This window comes from Phyllostomus hastatus, unplaced genomic scaffold, assembly GCF_019186645.2.
Source record: "Phyllostomus hastatus isolate PE091 unplaced genomic scaffold, TTU_PhHast_1.1 phas_contig_58, whole genome shotgun sequence".
Taxonomy (NCBI): domain Eukaryota; kingdom Metazoa; phylum Chordata; class Mammalia; order Chiroptera; family Phyllostomidae; genus Phyllostomus; species Phyllostomus hastatus.
The window spans coordinates 49,946,925-49,967,718 of NW_025333916.1; positions in this window are offsets into that span (position 1 = coordinate 49,946,925).

A 20,794-nucleotide genomic window follows, 5' to 3' on the forward strand; every position below is an offset into this window, starting at 1 on the left:
TCCTTGAAATTTAAACATATGTACCCAGTGATTTCCCTTTTTTTAACTGCTAGCATATTAGGCAAAGCATTGTTTGATATTGTCTGAACTAAAGCAATAGCTTTCTGATTTCTCCAATTCCCTTATTTTTCCTCTATAAATAAATTTTTTCATGGCAGCCAAATCTCATAGCTACCTTGATGAAAATATGCCAATGGCTTTTTATATTACCACAATATAATCCAGGCTTAGTTATGTTTTCACTATTTTACATGTCTTGACCTTGAGATTCATTTTGATTAACTTTCTCCTGCATGGTTACTATCCTTCAAACGATGTCCTTCTAATGTTTTGGCACCTCAAACTCATTCTGTCTTCATGTTTAGAAGTCTCAAGTCCCTCTGCCTGGTATTCTTTTAACATATCTCTTAATTGACAGAACTCTTGTTATTCATGATCTAGCTCAAATATCACCTTTTCAGATTATATTATAGTCATTCATTTTATTTTGTATATTATGCTACAATCATTTGGATTTGTTATGTTGCTTCTATTTTTTCTGACTTTTTTTTTTGCTTGTCTCCTATCACTAGAATCCACACTATATCAAAAAAGGGAACCTGTCTTTTTCTCAACTCTGTCCTCATTCCTAGGAAAATATATGATCAATAAGATATGCCCAATAAATATTTATTTTCTACTGGACAAATGAAGTGGTTTATTATTTCTTTCTTTATACAAACAGAAAATCATCAGAGAAGGGATAGCCATCCTACACCTTAATCCCTGTTCTAATAATGTTCGACTTTTCTTTCATAAATGTGTGTAAATCTCTTCCTTTCTCTGTGCCCAAATTTTCCTGAGAGATTTGGCTAAATCATATCTAAGCTCCTTTGCAATGATTCTGTTTCAAAGATTGAAGAGGACTATAAACTATAATATTATATTTATTTCATATTTTATTTCATTACTTTCCCTTACATTTGAGCTATGGCAAAGAATTTTATCACTTAAGAAAGTCTGAGGAAGTGTGCAACTAGATGAGCCAGAGACACAGTACTCATGGCTTTAATTCTGTGTTTACCTTTTAGATCAACTCAGTTTCTGCTCTTTTCTAGACATGCTGATATTTAAAATAATTCCCATCATTATAATTGTGAAGTTACTTTTGTCTATTCTGTAATATTTTAATAGTTCTGCTGCCTCCCCCATAGACCCCTTTTCAACAATTTCAAATAAACTTTCAAGGGTTTTGTCTAAAAATATAAATGGAAACTTACTCTTACTGTGCATATGAGAAGGGGCTGATGTCCCGAGGTGATGAAAATGCATCACAGTCTTTCTACTTAAGGACATGTTAGCTCTGGGTGAAGAAAGCCACTCCTTTGTAAAGGTGGATACTTCCCTATCCTTATCCTTGTATCATGCTTTAATCAACATCTTTGTTAAATGACTTAAAAATAGGAGAAACCATTTTGTTCATTTCAGCCTGCGTCCCATTTGCCTTAGGCTCAGTTTCACTGACTACGTTGCCACGTGGGCTTGAAGGCTTGGGGAGGGGTAATCAAGAATGCCTGATTTGCCAGAACCCTCTTACAGCTACTTCCTATTAAAAGTTACAGAATCAGGACACTTTTCTGTAGCAAAGTGTTCATCAGACAAACTGTGATTCACGAGCAATAAGCATTTCACGTCATGTCTGCAATTATTATCATAAGACTTGATTTAGACACATGAATGGAAACTTCTTTGGGTTTTTCAGTTGCCAATTCAGTCATCTCCACTCCCAGATGTTAATCATCATCATATAGTATCATATTAAGAAATGGTAGAAGGAGGAATATGTGTATGTTCTACAGACATGTAAATCGCATACTAATGTAGCAGGAAACACATTTTACTTTGAATTTATGTCCTGTTTCTAATAGTTATGAATTTCCTTTAAAGCACTTGACTTACAGTCTTTTAAAAAGTATATTGCAATCATGATTCTTCATTTATTTTGTATGCTGTTTCACTTTTTAAAATATTCTCACAGAAATTATCAATGTAAATGTAACAAAAAATAGTAATGTATAGAAACACTTCTGTATTTATTCTCTCATGCAAATCCTTAGGTTTCTATTGAACCTAGATTTAAGTGTACCCAGTACACTCTCCTCTATGATCATAAATGTACATAAAAGCATATACACACATTTTATTTCAAATGATATGCTTAAATACATATATATGTATTTATTTGTTTTCCTTGCTAAATGTCTTTGACCTATAGCCAAAATTAGGAATGTAAATATCTCTAAATAGCTATATTATGTTCTCTCCATTTATTACCCATAACATATATTACATTCACTATTTTCTATTCTTTTCCTGTTTATGAACATTCAAGAGGTTATACACATTTTAGAATTACAAACTTTTTTCCGAGATAGGAATTCATTGGTATCATTTTTATGTAAGACTTCTTTTGTTTGTTTTTACATTCCTATTTAGGGGGAGTCAAAACTCTGAACTACTATTTATACATACACATATATACACATATACAACTATAATATATATATATAATTTATCATGTAGATATATAATACACAATATATTGCATACCATATATCTATATTGTACTATACAATATATGTTTATATGATTATATATTTATAATGCATGCATTTTATATATTATAAAATATGGGTATATTTTATATATCTATATGTAACATATAGATATATAATGCTTTTGCTCATTTCATAGTTTCTTCTATGAAAAAAATTTTCTACATTATATAATAGACATAGCAGTACTAGATTGAAGACTATAAATATCCAGTCTACCACACATTGCAAAAGATCTCTCTGAAGCTTAATTATTATTTTTAAAGAATATATTCAGTTCTTGCAATTTATTCTACCATACAAAAATAAAAATATATTTCTATTCCAATATTTAACATTTTGTTAATGTATTATATTTATAAATTACATTTTGCAGTGACATACTTTTAAAATATTAAAATATTTAGAAATATTAGTTGTCCCTCTGTATTCTGGATTTTATTGTATTTTAATAACATTTATTTATTTTTTAAAATATTATTTATTTATTTATTTTTAGAGAGGGAAGGGAGGAAGAAAGAGAGAGAGAAAGAAACATCAATGTGCGGTTGCTGGGGTTCATAGCCTGCAACCCAGGCATGTGCCCTGACTGGAAATCGAACCTGCGACAGTTTGGTTCGCAGCCCGCACTCAATCCACTGAGCTATGCCAGCCAGGGCTGATAACATTTAAATATTTTTATTTATACTTAATGAACCCATTTTTGTGAGTTGTATTCCTAATTTTACAGATTTCTGTTCTATCTATGATTTTTTTAAAAACTGATACTGTTTTTAGCTAATAATGACCAGTAAAATAGTGATTTTATATCTTGCTTTTATTTCTACAACTTCATCAAATTCTCCAATTTTAATCGTTTCTAAGTGAGACACTTTAGTTTTCATGGTATCTATTTTTTATTGATGTTTATATTACCTAATATTTTAATGAATTAGTTTAATTAGATATGAAGATAGTGTTATTTTGAAATCTCAGCACAAAGTAAATGAGAACACAAACTTGAATTAATAGACAGTAGATACATTCTCTGCCTTGATTTGTTCTCAATACAACTGTGGCATATGTTTATTTTTTTAAAATAAGATATGTTCTCAATATGTGGCAGATACACATTAAAAATCTCTAAATACTAAATATTATAATGAGATTCAAATGATATGGGATACTCACCTAGAATGCCCTTACAGAAATGTTAAGAAGTTTTCCATGCAAGGTATAAAATAATAAATAAAAGAAGCTCTGATGCATTCATTGGGGGGTGAAGCCTTCAGAAAAGTTCATCGTTGTAATTGGAGTATGGTTTTAATATATCAGCTTAGGTCTTTTCAAAGAAATAAATAGCTCAGGAAATGTAGAAGAACTGAACCTTTTATGGAAAAGTTAATAAATGCAATTGTATTGTGTTTTTATTGTGAGCTATGCTTATCAAATTATAGGGAACTGTTCTGAGTGGCATGGGGAATATAGCTCAGCCCCCAAGTAGGAAAATCCAGTGGGGAGTGACTGGGCACACAGGACCCATGCCCAAGGATGGGTTCTCCCGTGGGGAATCAAGCCTGCATTGTGCCTAGGCTGCTTTGAGTCTTGCTTTTTGCTAAAACTCCCTCAACCTGAATTGAGGAAGCAAATGTTTACTGCGCATCTTTAAAGTAACTTCCTAGAATCTGTGCTAAACCTCCCAAGGATGGAGTATAACCAGTTCAACCAGTTTTTCCTTTGCATTTATAAATATCCTTTACTTTATAGTAATTAGCAGCTTCCTTTCCTTTGTCATCTGTAAAAGGTAACTATCTAAAGCCAACCTGTGCATAGTAAATGAGGACCGTCCTTGATGTAATGCACCCAGAAAAGCAATAAAAGCCTGTCCAGGCAGGGGTCGAGGCCCTCTCTCTCACTTAGAGAGTAGCCATGTCATCCGCTTTCTCCATAGGACTTCTGTAGTCTATGTGATTTTGTCACAGCCATAGATACAGACCCTGAGGGTCAGGGTCCGCATCATCAAATGTTGTTAATAAATTTATGCTAACTTCTTAAAATACATTACTTCAAAAATGTACTTAATATAAAATTCATCATCACCAAGCTCTTATTATATGAAAAGTTAAAGGGACTTAATTAAAAAAAAAACAAGATAAAAAATATGAACAGTAATGTGACAACAAACTCGCAACTATCAATGACTGAATCTAAAAAACAGAAGCAAACTAAGCAAACAACTAGAGCAGGAACAGAATCACAGAAATTGAGATCACATGGAGGGTTATCAGCAGGGAAGGGGACAAGGGAAATGGGGGAAAAGGTACAGGGAGGGAATAAGTAGCATAAATGGAAGTTAGGAAATAGGGGGAGGTTAAGAATAGTGTAGGAAATGTAGAAGCCAGAGAACTTACATGCACAACCCATGGACATGAACTAAGGAAGGGGGGTTGCAAATGGGAGGGGGATGCAGGGTGGAGGAGAATAAAGGGGGAAAAATAGGACAACTGTAATAGTGTAATCAGTAAAAGCTATTAAAAATAAAATAATTTTAATGAAATAGGAATTACATATCATTTGAATTTTCTCTAAGTGGAACTTAGTAAAGCTATGATTTGTGTTTATTTTGAAAGGTAGATTTGCAGTAAACTTGTGCATTTAGCATTCTTTTCTTTTTCATTTAATATTTTTAACTTGAATTCTGTTTTCAAGCTTCACTCACTTATAAGTTGTGTTGGCCATTTGCCTATTTCCTTCAAGTTTCTCTCACCAGCCTCCCCTCCCCTCTCTGTGTCACTGTGAGGCTGACTCTCGAAAACCCTGTTTTCCAGGCGTCCTTCCAACTAGTTTCCGTTAAAAGGCAGTGGCAGGGCCAGGTGCAGGGGCCCAAGACTCTGCCTAAGAAGGACACTGCTCTCAGTTTAATGCTCCACAGTTGCCATCCTAAGATTCTAAGAAAAATATATTTTTACTGGAAAATGGTCAGATATTTTCTGTATACTGACTGATCATAAATTTCAGCATTATAATTTATTGTAATCTCTACCACTTGTTACTGTTCCCTACCAATTTCGTATATTGTTGGATGCATACCGACCTGAAATGATCTTGAACAATGATATATGTATGCATTTATTGTAAGCCACCCTTGAGTTCGTTAAACCCATAAGGGGGGAAGCCTGGCGTCTCTTGTCTACTGCTGAATTCCCAGTGCTTAAAAGTCTGCTTGACAAATTGAAGCCACTCAATAAGATTTTGTTCAATTAATGAATTAAATATTGATAGCATTCATGATCTTCTTTCTATCTATAAGGAACTTTTTTCCTCCAAGTTAAGAGTCATTCTTATAGTGTTAATGTTATAACTCTTTTAATCCTTTCTTTTTTATCTGACATTTCATGAAGTTATACATTTTATGTTAGTTATCTTGAGTATGTTTGCTATATTTTTTTCTTTGTTTTTTACTTGTGGTTTCCATTATTTAAAAAGAAATTTGTGTGTGTGAGAGAGAGAGCTACCTTAGAATTTAATGTTCAGCAATGATGTTTCTTTTTTCAATTCTCCTATTAAAATTTTTAAAATCCAATAAATATGTACATTTGGTTGAGTCTGAACAATTATGGCCCTCTTTAAAAAATAATGCAAATTTATAACAACAAAATTGTTGGAGTCCTTTAGAAATCATATGCTTGGCTCAGTTCTCTACTCACATATCCTTAGAATTTTAATCTGATTATACAAATTTTTCTTCTTTTTCTCATCAAATGTTCCTTCATAGTAACCTTTTTCTGTCCTTCTGCTTTTTCAACCTACCTGGTGTTTTTGTGTTTGCTTGTTTGTTTGTTTTTTCTGACTAGAGATCATTCTCTGCTTGCTAAGGATTTATGGTAAAATACCATAACTTCTTCCTCAGGCAGAAATCTGCTGTAAACAAGTGACACGTAGACCCTGAACAATGTTTTCCGGGTAGCGATCCATGCATTTTCTTCAAGGTGTTACAGAAATGGCAACGTCTGATGGCAGGAACTACAGTTCTCTCAGGGGATATGACTTGAAATGAACTACTCTTTTTTGACCAGAATGTGTCCTCTGGTTAACTCTGAACAATACTTCCCCAAGAGTGGTCATTGAATTTTCTTTAATGCGACATTGTAAAAAACTCAATGATACCTTTTAACAATGTATCTGGAGTAAAGTATTACTCTCATAAATTTTAATATTTCATTTCTCGCTATAGGCTTCACCAGTAACTGCTATACCATAAAGGGTTCAGATAAATATTGCATATGCACATGTGGTAACAGAGCAGTTCCAGAAAGGAAAACATCTTAATACACTGGGAGCATTTTACACTATCTACTTGGCATCCCAATGTACATGGTAAGCCTGCTCATTCCATTTTCTATTTAAACCCTCAAAAGCACTGTCTAATGTCCTGTTAGTCCTAGACAAAGTTACCAATATCATGATTTTTAAATATTTTTAAAGTCTACATTTATTTAGTAACATTGGTTAATAATACTAAATAAATTTCAAGTGTAAAACTGTATAATTGATAGTGGTTTTTTATGGTATGATAGAATAATAATGCACTTTAGAGTTTAGTAGACCTCAATTAGAATCTCCTCTTTAACACTTAGAACACAGATGGCAAACACAAGGCCCGTGGGCCGAATTTGGCACTTCACCTTGTCTTATCTGGCCTGGCATCTGGTTTCTACCGGATGGCAGTGCCGAGTTCCCCGCACTTAGTTAAGGAATAGTTATATGTATACAGTCCTGAAATTACATTTGGATCTTTGAAGGCAACCACGAAGCCGATGTGACCCCTGGTGAAAATCAGTTTGACACCCTTGACTTTGAATCTTTGTAGAAAAATAAACTCTCAAATCCATTTTCTGGCATATTGTTATAAAATATATAAAGTGCCTAGTATTATAACTATCATATAACCAATTTACAATTCAATTTAGAAGGACATGTGAATCATTTTATTATGACCTTCAAAACATGATAAACTTCCATTGTTAAATATCTTGGGCGTGACAGCAGGACTTAGCATATGAATAAGAATGCTTTTGTTTTTAATATAATATGTTAAAGTAATTAAGAATAAAGTATCATGCCATACTATGTACACTTACTTTCCAGTAATTCAGGATATTTAAGAGAGAAAGAGAGAGAGAGAAAGAGAGAGAGAAAGGGAGAGAGAAAGAAAAATGAAAGCTAGAAGAAACAAATACATAAAAATATTAATAAAATAATTATTGTACTGAAGATTATGCTGGTGATCGTTTTATTCCTTCAACATTTATCCCATAGATCAGTTGGAAAAATAAATATTTGTAGCTTGACATTTGAATATCATTAGCTAACACTGTCGTGTAGTGTGAAAACATTACCATAAGTATAAAATATGACTTCAGTGCTTTACACATACATTAAATTATTATGTATTTGGTCCCGGGAACTATACTAGACCTATTGTATATAATAATGAGAAAAATAAGATGTGCTATTAGTCTCATAAAATGTATTAGCCCACAAAGTAGAAAAGATATTAAATAGCCATACATGTAAACATTCAATTATAAATGAAAATGTTATAAAGCAGAAGTTTTCTGTTGCAAGACAATGAATGGAAAGTGGAGGTTGTATTAGTTTGTAGCTCCATTACTGTTATTTTAGGAAAGTATCATTGAACTTAATTAAAAAAGTATGAAGACATGGAGACAAGAGCTGTGTAACTTTTTAGTGGTGAGAAGCTCTCCAGGGGGAAGGACAGAGTAAGCAAAGGCACTGTGTTGGTGCAGTTTGTTTGAGAAACTAAAGCAAACCTAAGTGATCGAATCATCACAGGTAAGGAGGAAAGTGTTATGCCCCCGAGAGCATTATGAAAAGTGAAATAAGTCAGATAGCAAATGACAGACACCATTTAATCTCTCTTTTACATGAAACATAAAATAAAATAATAAATTCAAAAAAATAAACCAAAAGTTCATAGATACAGAGAAGAGATGGGTGATTTCCAGATGTGGCTAGCAGGAAATGGCTGTAAGCTGCTTCTTTGTGTATTAGTTTAAATAAATTGAGGGTTTTAAAATATGAGTAAATTAATAAGAGCAAAAAGTAAGGAAAAATGTTATAGGATGAAAATAAAGTGGCGTGCCAGGCTGCAAATCACTGGACTGCAGTGTAAAGGAATAACTGATGGGGGTGAAGACGTGGTCTTTGGAGAGCTGTTTGGAGGCCACGCTGGTATCTCGGGCAGCTGTGAGAGAGAAGAGAAAAAGGTTCCGCAGTGATCAGTGGTGCTGTCAATGGTGATGAACTAATGTGATAGGACAAAGTGACCAAGTAGATGTGGTGAGCAGAGGAGAAAGAGCTGGTTGCATGGTGGTGTCATTCATCGCAATAAGTAAAAACTGAAGAAGACTGACTTTCAGTAATTTTGGAGAAACATGTTTGCAGCCACCAAATGGATGTGTTGAGAGGCCACATCTGAGCATGTGGTTCACAATCCTCAGGACGTAGGTCTGAGCTGCAGAGAATCCTTTGGGACACTTGAGCACTGAAACTTCCATGCACAATGTGTTGCAAGTTTCAATTTGAATTCTGATTTTGAGCCTTTGGTGGCTGTGTGAAATTGAAAGAGTCATTATTCTGTCTTTCTAAAATAGGGACTTGTAATTATATATGAACTAAATCTACTTAATTATTATCATTGTGGCATGTAACACAAAGCATCCATTTATAAAGCCAACAGAATGATCTTGTCCCCCTCTGTATACAATGGCATTCAGTGAGCAGAGAATGGTGCATGATTTTTGGAGTTAATTTCTTGAAGAAATCTTTAGAATCTGATCTTTGTGTGGCTGTTTACTCTGACTAAGGGTGAGGCAATTGTCTATCTCCTCAACCCATATTAACAGAAACAATGAGGCATCCAAAGTGAGCCATAAACTTAACATATTTCTTTTTCTTTCTAGATCAAGCAAAGAAACAAACAAAACAAAGCAAATAAATTCTTAAAAATCATTGTTTATAGTTCATAAACTTTATCAGTTGGCTTTTTGAATGTTACTTCACGGTCTATTTATTCTTGGTTAAATGTAATTCCAGCACATTCAGTTTTCCTATTCTTTTACATATTAAGAAAAGTAATTGTTCCATAGAAAAAAAGATTTGCAGAAAAAGATACAAACCATTGATAAAGGCAGTACTGTGTGCTATTTGACCCTGAAGAAACAGGCAGAAAAACATACTCTAGGACATAATATATAGAGAAACCAAGAAGTCAGTCTGGGGCCAGCTTGTAAATATATAAAAGCCATCCATGACTTATTATGCTCACCCTGTAAAACAGGTCTAACACATGTTCAAACCTGTAATATAACCTACTTTTGCATGGCGAGTATTAAAAAAATGGTATTTCCTAGGGGAGGAAAACAATATATTTGATTTTCCTGTTTTCATTTGTGTCAAGCACTCCATTTCCTTTCAGATTTTACACTTAGGAAAACCAGGGTAATTAACATCACATATTTATTCTTACTTCATTAGTGACATTTACACCTGCACTGTGTAAAAAAATGTGCTAATGTTTTATTTATGATTTTTTATAGCCTTACTTATTGCCATCCATGCCATTCATATTTAACGAAGACAGAAACTAATAAAAGCCAGGTATTGGGTATTATTTATCCTTGTCCCTGGCATGATAACAGCTTTAATGAAAAAAGGAATAAAAACTTAGACAGTAGTAATTACTCCAATCACATTTCCCTCACAATGCAGATGGGGTATAATGCTGTGCCCTTCATGTATTTACATCACAGTGAAAAATACACAGCGCTGTCACTAAGCATAAGTCAAGCTGAACAAATGGGTTTTTAATTTGCACCAGAAAATACGGTCCACCCACTGTACCCCGTCTTACATGGAAGGTCATTACAAAGACATACAAAAGGTTAAAGCATGCAAGACAGTGGACTCACAGAGATCTGGTGGGGTAAAACGGATAAGATGAAGCAATGTAACACTACACCAATGCATTGGTCAACAAGAATACCTGGCTATGAAAAATCCATACCAGAGAAGTGGCACTGTGAAAGAGGAACACATCAAGTGCAGATCAATATGCCTAAACAGAGGCAACGGTAAGTTCTCAAGAAATTAATGATTTAGATTAAGGGACAAACCTAAAATAGCAGGGCAGTTAAGACTCTGCAGTTGAAAATTGGGATAGATGATTACCAAAACACTAATCTGTTGAATTTGATTGAGGGCGTACGCAAAGAAGAAAGGGCAAGTATTCTTAACATGTGGGCCTCTCCTGTTTGCGACAACCGTCCGTAAATCAATGATGCGGGAAAAAGAGCTTTTTGGAAGAACTAAATAGAACTAAACAAAAGTGTTTATTGATTGGAGCTTTTAAAAACGTATTGTAATCTTAGGACAGTTTTAATACGTTCTTCACATAAAATGTACTGCTTACAAAGGCAAAGTGAAGAGACTTTATTTAATTTTTGGTATTTTCTATCATCATTTCCTCAATCTCAGGATGTACAAAAGTGTGTGGTGACTTGGATATGACATGCAAATTCAATAAATGCCTTGCTAATATGGATAAAGCAATGTGGCAGGAATTCTAGATGTATTGTCAGATAACAATCACCTTAAGGCAGGTGTTATACTTCCATATGCAAATGACAAATGGATTCAGAGATTTTGAGTTGCTTCTTAAATGTCATGAAGTTGTTTTAATCCAGATTTCCTGACTTCGACGTCAATGCCCTTTTCTTCCCCCACGATTACCTTCTTTTCTGAATGGGCTGAATTATGGCCTGAATTCTGCCCCCCAAATTTATATGTGGAAGCCCTAAATCCCAGAATCTCAAATGTGGTTGTATTTGTAGTTTGGCCTTTACAGTAGTAATTAAGCTAGAATGAGGTTGTTAGGGTGGATCCTAAACCCATCTGACTGATGTCCTCACGGAAGAGGAAAGTTGTGCACACAGTGACCCCAGCAGGGCTCAAGCACTGAGGAAAGACTATGTGAGGACCCATTGTTGAGTCAAGGACAGAGCCTGTGGAATAAAACGGAAACTGCTGACACTTTCATCTTAGACTTGTAGCTTCCAGAACTGGGAGAACAAAAATTTCTGTTGCTGAAGCCTCACACTCTGTGGTATATTAGTTGTGACAGCCCTAACAAACTAATATACTGTACTTTCTGATCTAGGTAGCAGATTAAATAGTCTCAACACTATGGTACTATATGAAGATGATTTTTATTTTTACTATTAGGATAACAGTAGAAAGACACAAACGATAGATTTAAATCCCACTGATTAAGATTGGCTCTCTGCTCTTTAATTCTTATATTCTGTTTACCACTGGTTAAAGAATTCACCTTTATAAGCTTTTAGTTTTGTCATTAAAAAGAAAAAATAGTAAGTAATACACATGTGGAACACATTAGTTTTAAGAGCATAACTGACATACTATATGTTATTTGTCTCCTTGGGTATGTAATCTCACCAACAACTTTTCAGTCAGGCAACAATGTCGGAAGGATTGATTTCCAGGAAGGGAGTGGAGAGGGTATTTCAGTTAAGTTGTCAGGATGAGGCTATATATAATTAATTATATATCTATGTATAATTAAATACAATAAAAAGAAATATAATAATTGCATGCGCATATATACATGTGAATGGAGCTGATATATTTCTTTCTCTAGGAAGTACCCCTATTCTACGTAGGAACTCACCCTAGTAATGTGTATGGTTTACTCCACTGCATTGTTTTACTTTTACCATAAGAGTTTTTTTCTTTGATAGTAATGAATATGAATTAAAGATTCCTGAAACATTTTTTATTGCCACTTCATCTGCATTGACTAATTTCTTTCTTTCTTTTAATTTTGCAAACTTGTGGGTTTATTTATAAAACTTGAAAGTATGTATCCCCTAAATAACTCTCTGAATTTTTAGGGACCCTGCACCCCAGGTTATGAATCCCAGGAACCTGGAGGAGGATTATGGAAACTTGCCTTGGATATCTATATAATTTGTATTCTTGCTACCTGTGCTATGTGGCTTTTGTGTAATCTGCCAGTTGAGCAGCTCCATCTCCTGCAAAACCTCTTTCCCTCCCACAAGTAATTTTTTTGGTTTTACATTAGCCATTTATTATTATTTTATAGTGATGTGCCATAACAGTTTTCCCCATTTCCCTCAATTACTCTCCCTGGCCCCACCCACTCTCACCTCACATATTCAACCCTTCCCCCCATGTTGTCTTTGTCCATGGGTCCTTTATACATGTTCCTTGATGGCCCTTCGCCTTCTTGCCCTCATTATCCCTTTCCTCCCTCCCCTCTTCAGTTTGTTCTTTATTTCTATGTCTCGGTTCTCTTTTGCTCGCTTTTTTGTTTTGTTGATTAGGTTCCACTCATAGGTGAGGTCATATGGTATTTGTCTTTTACCACCTGGCTTATTTCACTTTGCATAATGCTCTCCAGTTCCATCCGCATCATAAAATGTAGGAGTTTCATCTTTCTTGCTGCTGCCTAGCATTCCATTGTGTAAAGGTAGCACAGTTTTTTGATCCACTCATTTACTGATGGGTACTTAGGTTGCTTCCATCACTTGGCTATTGTAAATTGTGCTGCTATGAACATTGGGGTGTGTAGGTTCTTTTGCATTGGTGTTTCGGGAGTCTTAGGGTATAATTTCAGCAGTGGAATTGCTGGGTCAGAAGGCAGTCCCATTTTTAGTTTTCTGAGGAAATTCCATACTGTTTTCCATAGTGGCTGCACCAGTCTGCATTCCCACCAACAGTGCACTAGGATTCCCTTTTCTCCACAACCTCACCAGCCCTTGTAGTTTGTTGGTTTATTTATGATGGCCATTCTGACTGGTGTAAAGTGGTATCTCATTGTGGTTTTAATTTGCATCTCTCTGATGGCTAGCGATGCCAAGCATCCTTTCATATGTCTCTGAGCCCTCTGTATGTGCTCCTTGGAGAAGTGTCTGTTCAGGTCCTTTTCCCATTTTCTAATTGGATTGTTTGTATTCCTGGTGTAGAGTCCTATGAATTCCTTATGTACTTTGGAGATCAAACTCTTGTCTGAGGTATCATTGGCAAATATATTTTCCCATATGGTTGGTTCTCTTTTCATTTTGCTAATAATACTTTCTGTAACTGTGCATAAGCTTTTTAGTTTAATGAAGCTCCATTTGTTTATTATTTCCTTTATCCTTTGCTCTAAGGGCCATATCAGTGAAAATATTGCTGTGTGGAATATCTGAGATTTTTCCCACTTATGTTCCTCTCTAGAACTTTTATGGCATCACAACTTATATTTAAGTATTTTATCCACCTTGAGTTTATTTTTATTTATGGTATAATTTGGTGGTCAATTTTTGTTTTTTATTTTTGCATGTAGCTGTAGAGATCTCCCAATCCCATTTGTTGAAGAGGCTATTTTTACTCTATTTTATGCCCCTGCCCTCTTTGTTGAATATTAATTGACCATAACAATATGGGCTTATTTCTTCATTTTCTATTCTGTTCCATTGATCTATGTGTCTGTTCTTATTCCAGTACCAGATTGTTTTGATCACAGTGGCCTTGTAATATAGTTTGATATCAGGTATTGTGATCCCTCCCATTTTGTTCTTCTTTCTCAAAATTGCTGGTGCTATTTGGGGTTATTTATGCTTTCATTTAAATTTTTGAAATGTTTGCTCTATACCTGTTAAATATGTCATTGGTATTTTAATAGGGATTGCATTGAATTTATACATTGCTTTGGGTAGTATGGACATTTTGATGATGTTATTTATGTCTTTTTAGTCCATGAACACAGTATATGTTTGTATTTATTTGTGTCTTCCTTAATTTCTTCAATGTGACATAGTTTTCTGAGTATAGGTCTTTTACTTCCCTGACTAGGTTTATCCCTAGGTACTTTATTTTTATTGTTGCTGTAGCAAATGGGATTTTTTCCTAATTTCTCTTTCTGAAATTTCATTGTTGGTGTACAAAAATACCTTTGATTTCTGAATATTGAATTTATATCCTGCTGTTTTGCCAAATTCACTCATTAGGTCAAGTAGTTTTTCTGGTGGTTATTTCATTCTAACAGTAGATATGACTTTTGAGATAGGAAACAACCTTGAATTCTAATAATTCTTCTCTTCTAAAAAACAAAGTTGTGTTTTTTGGAAGACAAGCAGAGAAACAAAAGCAATTATTCCAAAGCTTTATTTCTTTTTTAGCATGAAAATCTCCTAGTGGGAAAAATATGTAATAATGAAACAGAAGAAATAGAATAGACCCGATAATCAAGACATCTACCTCCATTTATCAAAAAAAATCAATTAACACCGATGGGCTTCCTGAAAGAACACAAGGACGTGACCTATGCCCCTCAAGTCAGCTCAGAGCTACTGCAGCGTTCCAGCTCCCAAAACAGAGAGTACACACAATGACCTGTGAACGCTAAAATCAGTTAAAAACATGTTGGAAACCAGAATCCAATCAGCTATTCAGCATAAGAATAGTAGTGGTTTTCATATGACTTTTTATATTCTCAAGTCTACCTTATTCCTTTAGAAATTTGAACTCATAATTTATTTAGAGATTTTGGAACTCAGGAGGTTAAGGTAGCTACCCGCCAATTATCTCATTAATCAAGATTGTACAAATATTTTTTTGCAAAAATTCAGGTGACATTTAATATCCCAATATATTCATAGAATGACATTTTAAAAAAGAAATTGAGGAGTTAAATTCAAATAAAAATGTCAGTTGTCCTCAGAGTATTCCTACAAAACTCTAAGCTTGTATGTCCCTGGATATATTTCACGCACTTAAAAACCATGTAAAACATTATTGAAGAATGCTTGAAAAGGGAAAATAATTTTATCCACTAAATATCGTAAATACAAAAAACACACTAGAACATATTTCCAAGACATTTTGCAAATTTTATTTAAAGTATAAAACTGCTAGTTTTATATTTATGATTTTTATAATTAAAACTATACAAACTTCTAGTTTTATTTATAATTTTAGCATTTCAAATTTGCTTAGAATTCAAAATTAGTGCATGTAGAAATCATGAAGCAATATATATTTCTTATAATATATTCTCCATTTGAACTGAAAATATTTTCAATAAGAAATTGTATTTGCACAGAGAATATATCTTAATAAGGAATTGCTAGACCTCATATGTGTTTGACTATCGTAGTATTTAATCTTCTAAGAGTTTTGAAATACTCAATAACTATAAGGTTATATTTTATAAATCAAAATTTTACAGTTACTTATTAATGAATATATTTTTAAAAGATTTTATCTATTTATTTTTAGAGAGAGGGGAATGGAGGGAGAGAGGGAGAGACACATCAGTGTGTGGTTGCTTCTCACACACCCCTTACTGGGGACTTGGCCTGCAACCCAGGCATGTGCCCTGACTGGGAATCAAACTAGTGACTCATTAGTTTGCAGGCCAGCACTCAATCCACTCAGCCACATCAGCCAGGGCAGTGAATATACTTTTAAATGAAAATATTTGCTATACTGTTTTCTAGAAGGTTTTGTGACTTGAAAAAATAAAGACCTGCCCCTCTTAAATGGTGATCGTGTATATAATTAGTTATTTTTCTATGACTGAAAAATTCTTATTATAAGTTTTAATTGTACCCAAATCTATATAAAAGTCTTTGTGGATCATATGAACAGATTTTACTTATTCAAATCCAGTTTACTTTTTCCTACATGTCCTGATCTTGTGTTTGATGGATTGCAGTTTAAGGGTATCTTTACATCTTTCAGGGACTTGTGAAGAAATCTTTTAAATAGCCTCTTTGTGTTTTTCATGACCTCTCATTTCCAAACTCTCTCACATTTTACTAACGGAGCTATTTCCATAATCCAGACATCTGATGAGCCATGTCATTCTTCTGTTCACAAATCTCCAATAATCCCGGAATGCCTACGTCGGAGTCCAAAACCCATATTCTGCCTTTCTCTCTTGCCTGGCTGACACAGCATATCATCATCAGTCTCTTGTTTAGTCCTTCTTCCACTCAGTCTCGATGGCTCCCTACCCGATCCAAGATAACATTTAAAAAGGATAGAAAGATATTTAAAGCCCTGCTTCTCAGCACACACACATATTCATAAACCTTTCTGTGTGCTTACACCCACGGCCCTACACACACCAATGACATGACCATAGTCAATTATACTTTTTGTTTCTCAGGATACTCCTCCTATCATCCTTTGTTCAAACCACAGTCGACTTCCTACCAATTTTTAAATATCCTGCACATACATTTTTCTGTCTCCACACATTTGACCCCTTTAATGTGGTGTCGTACTCACGCACCTCTGTGGCTCAGACTCCACACATAATTCAAAAAGCAGTCTTTCTGTAACCCTTTCCATGGCATTTGCTTATTTTTGTTGCAAAAATTGTGCTTCCATAGATTTTATTTTTATAAACCCTTACAATATTCACCCTCATTATTTTTGATATCAGATTGATAAATTCAACTGTCTTCATAATAGATTATAAACATTATAAAAGACAAAATTATTCCATTCATTTCTCTCTCTTCCACAATGTGATAATTCAAATATTTAATGAATGAAATGGCAGTGCCTATACTATTTATTTCAAACAATTATTATAAAAGTATCTGTCTCCAGAATCCATATATTTTAATATAATCTATTTCATTTATCTTTTAAAAATAAATGGAATTAAAAACAATTATGGAAAGAGTATATGTATTTCAGAACTCATATTTTGTTAGAGATGTGGCAATCACTTTGACATCAAGAATGAATTAAGCTTAGTAGAAGACCTAAGAATGTACCGTGAACCTCGTCTTAATCCTCATTAATTCACATAAAGATCATTATCATTGGCTTTTACCTATCTCTGCAGACCTAGAGACACCTTGAAGACAAATTGTGCAGGATATCACAGCCTGATCAAATGTTCTGAAACAATGTTTTGTACCTACATTTTCTGAATAACTGTCCTAACTCTCCTGTCTGAATCATATAGCCCCACTAAGGCCCTGGCTTTTTGAACCTCTCCTAAACCAGTCTGTGTGTCTCCTGATGTACCACTCAGTGCTTCCCTAAGGGAATTCTTCACATTAGAAGATTGATCTAATATTTTCTCCATAAAATACACACAAATCCCTGGCTCTGCTCCATTGCTTAGTTCATGCCTACCACCTGGAATGTCCTTTCATTTTCTCTCCTCTCATTAAATGTGAACTCTCCATGGAAATTTCACTTAACTGGAGTAATCCACAGTGATGTTTCTGTACCCTGAATTTATTACCTGACTACTAATTAGTCAAATAAACTATGTTTCAATTCAACCTTTTTTTTTATTATTTCGGGGAAGTGCTTTTTCTGCTCAGATTAATTTTCAGCAATGATTTTTACACATTTTAATTTCTAAGCTTTTTAATATGGTGCTTATGTATAGCTTTAAAATAATTTGCAGAAATATAAGTACTTGCTTTAAAACACCTGAGAATAGGATTATTTCTCTTTTTTTATTTATCATGTGCTTTGTGGGTAGCTACTGAAATAAAATGTGGGTTCTGAGCTTTAAGAGCTTATTCTCTAGTAGCAAGAACAAATAAATAAATTTAAACCAAGTATTGAATGTTGTAATGAATGTGTACAAGATAAATTAAGACTAATTTTAGTAAATTTTACAACTATAAGAGGGAGGACGTGCATGAGTGGTATCCCTCAGTGAATTTGAAAATATAGGTTGCCAGACAGGATTGATCAGAAAGATATTTTGACCAGAATCATTAAAAATAAAAAGAAAAAAAGGAGAATCAATGGAAATATGGTTGTTTTGTTCATAGAAATATACACACTTCCCATTCTTTGTACATTGACACATAGTGGATATTGAAAATTGATAATTAAATGAATAATGATTAAAAGAGCACCTTACAAGAATTTTTGCAGGGTTCAGATAATGAACTCAGTGAACAATATGTACCAAATTCTTGAGCTATACTAACTTGTATATAACTCATCACAACTTTATCAGATAGGTATCTCCATTTTACAAATCAGGAAACTGAGGCCCAATGTTTAAGTTAGTGATATCTTGAGAAGCAAAGCTTCATACTCAGTCTAAACTCTAGCCATATATCTTTGCTATATTTCACCCTATCTTTCAGCTTGCCAAGGAATTGCGAAAGATGATGACAAATGTAGGCAAATGCAAATAGTTGAGTTACAGGTTGCTTACAAGACAAACAAAGCCCAGAGTTATAAAGAGGTGGTAGTCACCATATTGTGAGACATTAGGACTGTCAAGTTAAAGCATGGACTGTATTTTATGGGGTGTGTTATGCCATTGAAGAATTTAAAGGACATTTGTGTGTGTTAGATCCCAGTATATGAATTGTGTGAAAAGGACTAGTGAGGAAAGTGATTGGAAAGAGCAAAAGAGTTAGGAACATATAAAAGTGTAATAGCTTTGGGGAGGAAATCTAATGGTCCCTGTGATAAAATTTAAAATAGAAACATTTTATTGGGCATTGGTAATTTAATAAGAGTGATTACAGTGAAGTTATAGAAACAGAAAATGGCATGCAGTGAATAAAGTCTAGTATAGGTAGAATGTTTTTTGAAATAACTTACTTGTCCCCTGGCTGGTGTGGCTCAGTGGATTGAGTGCCAGCCTGCGAACCAAGGGGTTGCTGGTTCGATTCCAGTCAGGACACATGCCTGGGCTGCAGGCTAGGTCTCCAGTGCAGGTTGCGCAGGAGGCCTAGACTGCACATTGATGTTTCTCTCCCTCCCTTCCCCTCTCTCTAAAAATAAATAAATAAAACCTTAAAAAATAAACAGCTTGCTTGTAAAAATATAGAGTAAAATAGGAAACTGTCCAGATTATTATAAAAAATAAAGAATGGAAGCATAACATTAATGAGCATTAATTAGGATACAACTTGTCATCTGAGTTTTCAAAAGCATGACTGCTTCTTGCTATTTCAATAAGTGCTAAATTTTACAATAGAGAATAATGCTCTATTGATAATGTCTTTATGTTACCTTTTCTAATAGCACATTTTATTTCAGTGTATAATTAATATTTTTATTTTGGCTGCTCAGACTGTGAGCCTCCTTTCTGTGTATAGAGAATTATCTTAAACTCTTCATTGAAAAAAGTTTTCTTACTGACTAGGGTGCAGTCACTAGATCAAGTCTCAGTTTTTGGCCTAAGAAAATCATGAACATATCATGTTCATGAACATATCATGAACAATCAAGTCAGGACAGAAACATATATTTGTGGGTCATAGCTGTGGCAACATTTCAAGTTTCCAGGGATGGCAAAAGCTGTTATAGCATTTGGTGTTTAATAACAGCTAGGTTGGTTATAAGAAGGAAAAAACATATTCTTACCTATGGATGCTTATAATTTCCAGTGTAGCTTTAAGCTGTCTCCAAGCCTGTTTCTCCTGAACTATTATTTCTTTGACATCTTCATTTTATTTGTGGCAAAGAAGCTAAAATCTGCTTCTTTTACTTTAATCTAAGAGGCTTACCCAATCTATTTTTTTCTTTTTAAAGTTAATTGCAGTTTTAGGTTAGCTCTTGCTCAGTTGTGTGAAGTTTCCACATTCTCTTCCTCATCATCATCCACATTTCCGATCAGAGGCTATTAATATATTGAATTAGTGTGGTAATAAGTACAGTTGAGGAGCCAATGTAGATTCATTATTACTAACTAAAGTTTACAGTTTACATTAGGATTCACTCTTGGTGTAGCATATTTGATAAGTTTTGTCATAAGTATGATGACATGTGTCCAATGTTTCAGTGTCATACTGAGTAGTTTCACTGCCCTAAACACCTTCCACACCCTCCATGTTCACCCTATTCATTTCTCCCTCCTGTATCTTGAAGCCCTGCCAACCCCGATCCTTTTACTGTCTCCATATTTCATCTTCTCAGAATGCCATCTAATTGAAAACTCACAATATATGCCTTTTCAGATTGACTTATTTTATTTAGCATTAAGTTCCCTCCATGTCTTTTTATAGCTTGGTAGCTCACTTCTTTATATACTGAACTGTATTTTATTGCCTGGCTGTACCACACTTGGATTATCCATTTACTACTGAGGGACAACTTGGTTGTTT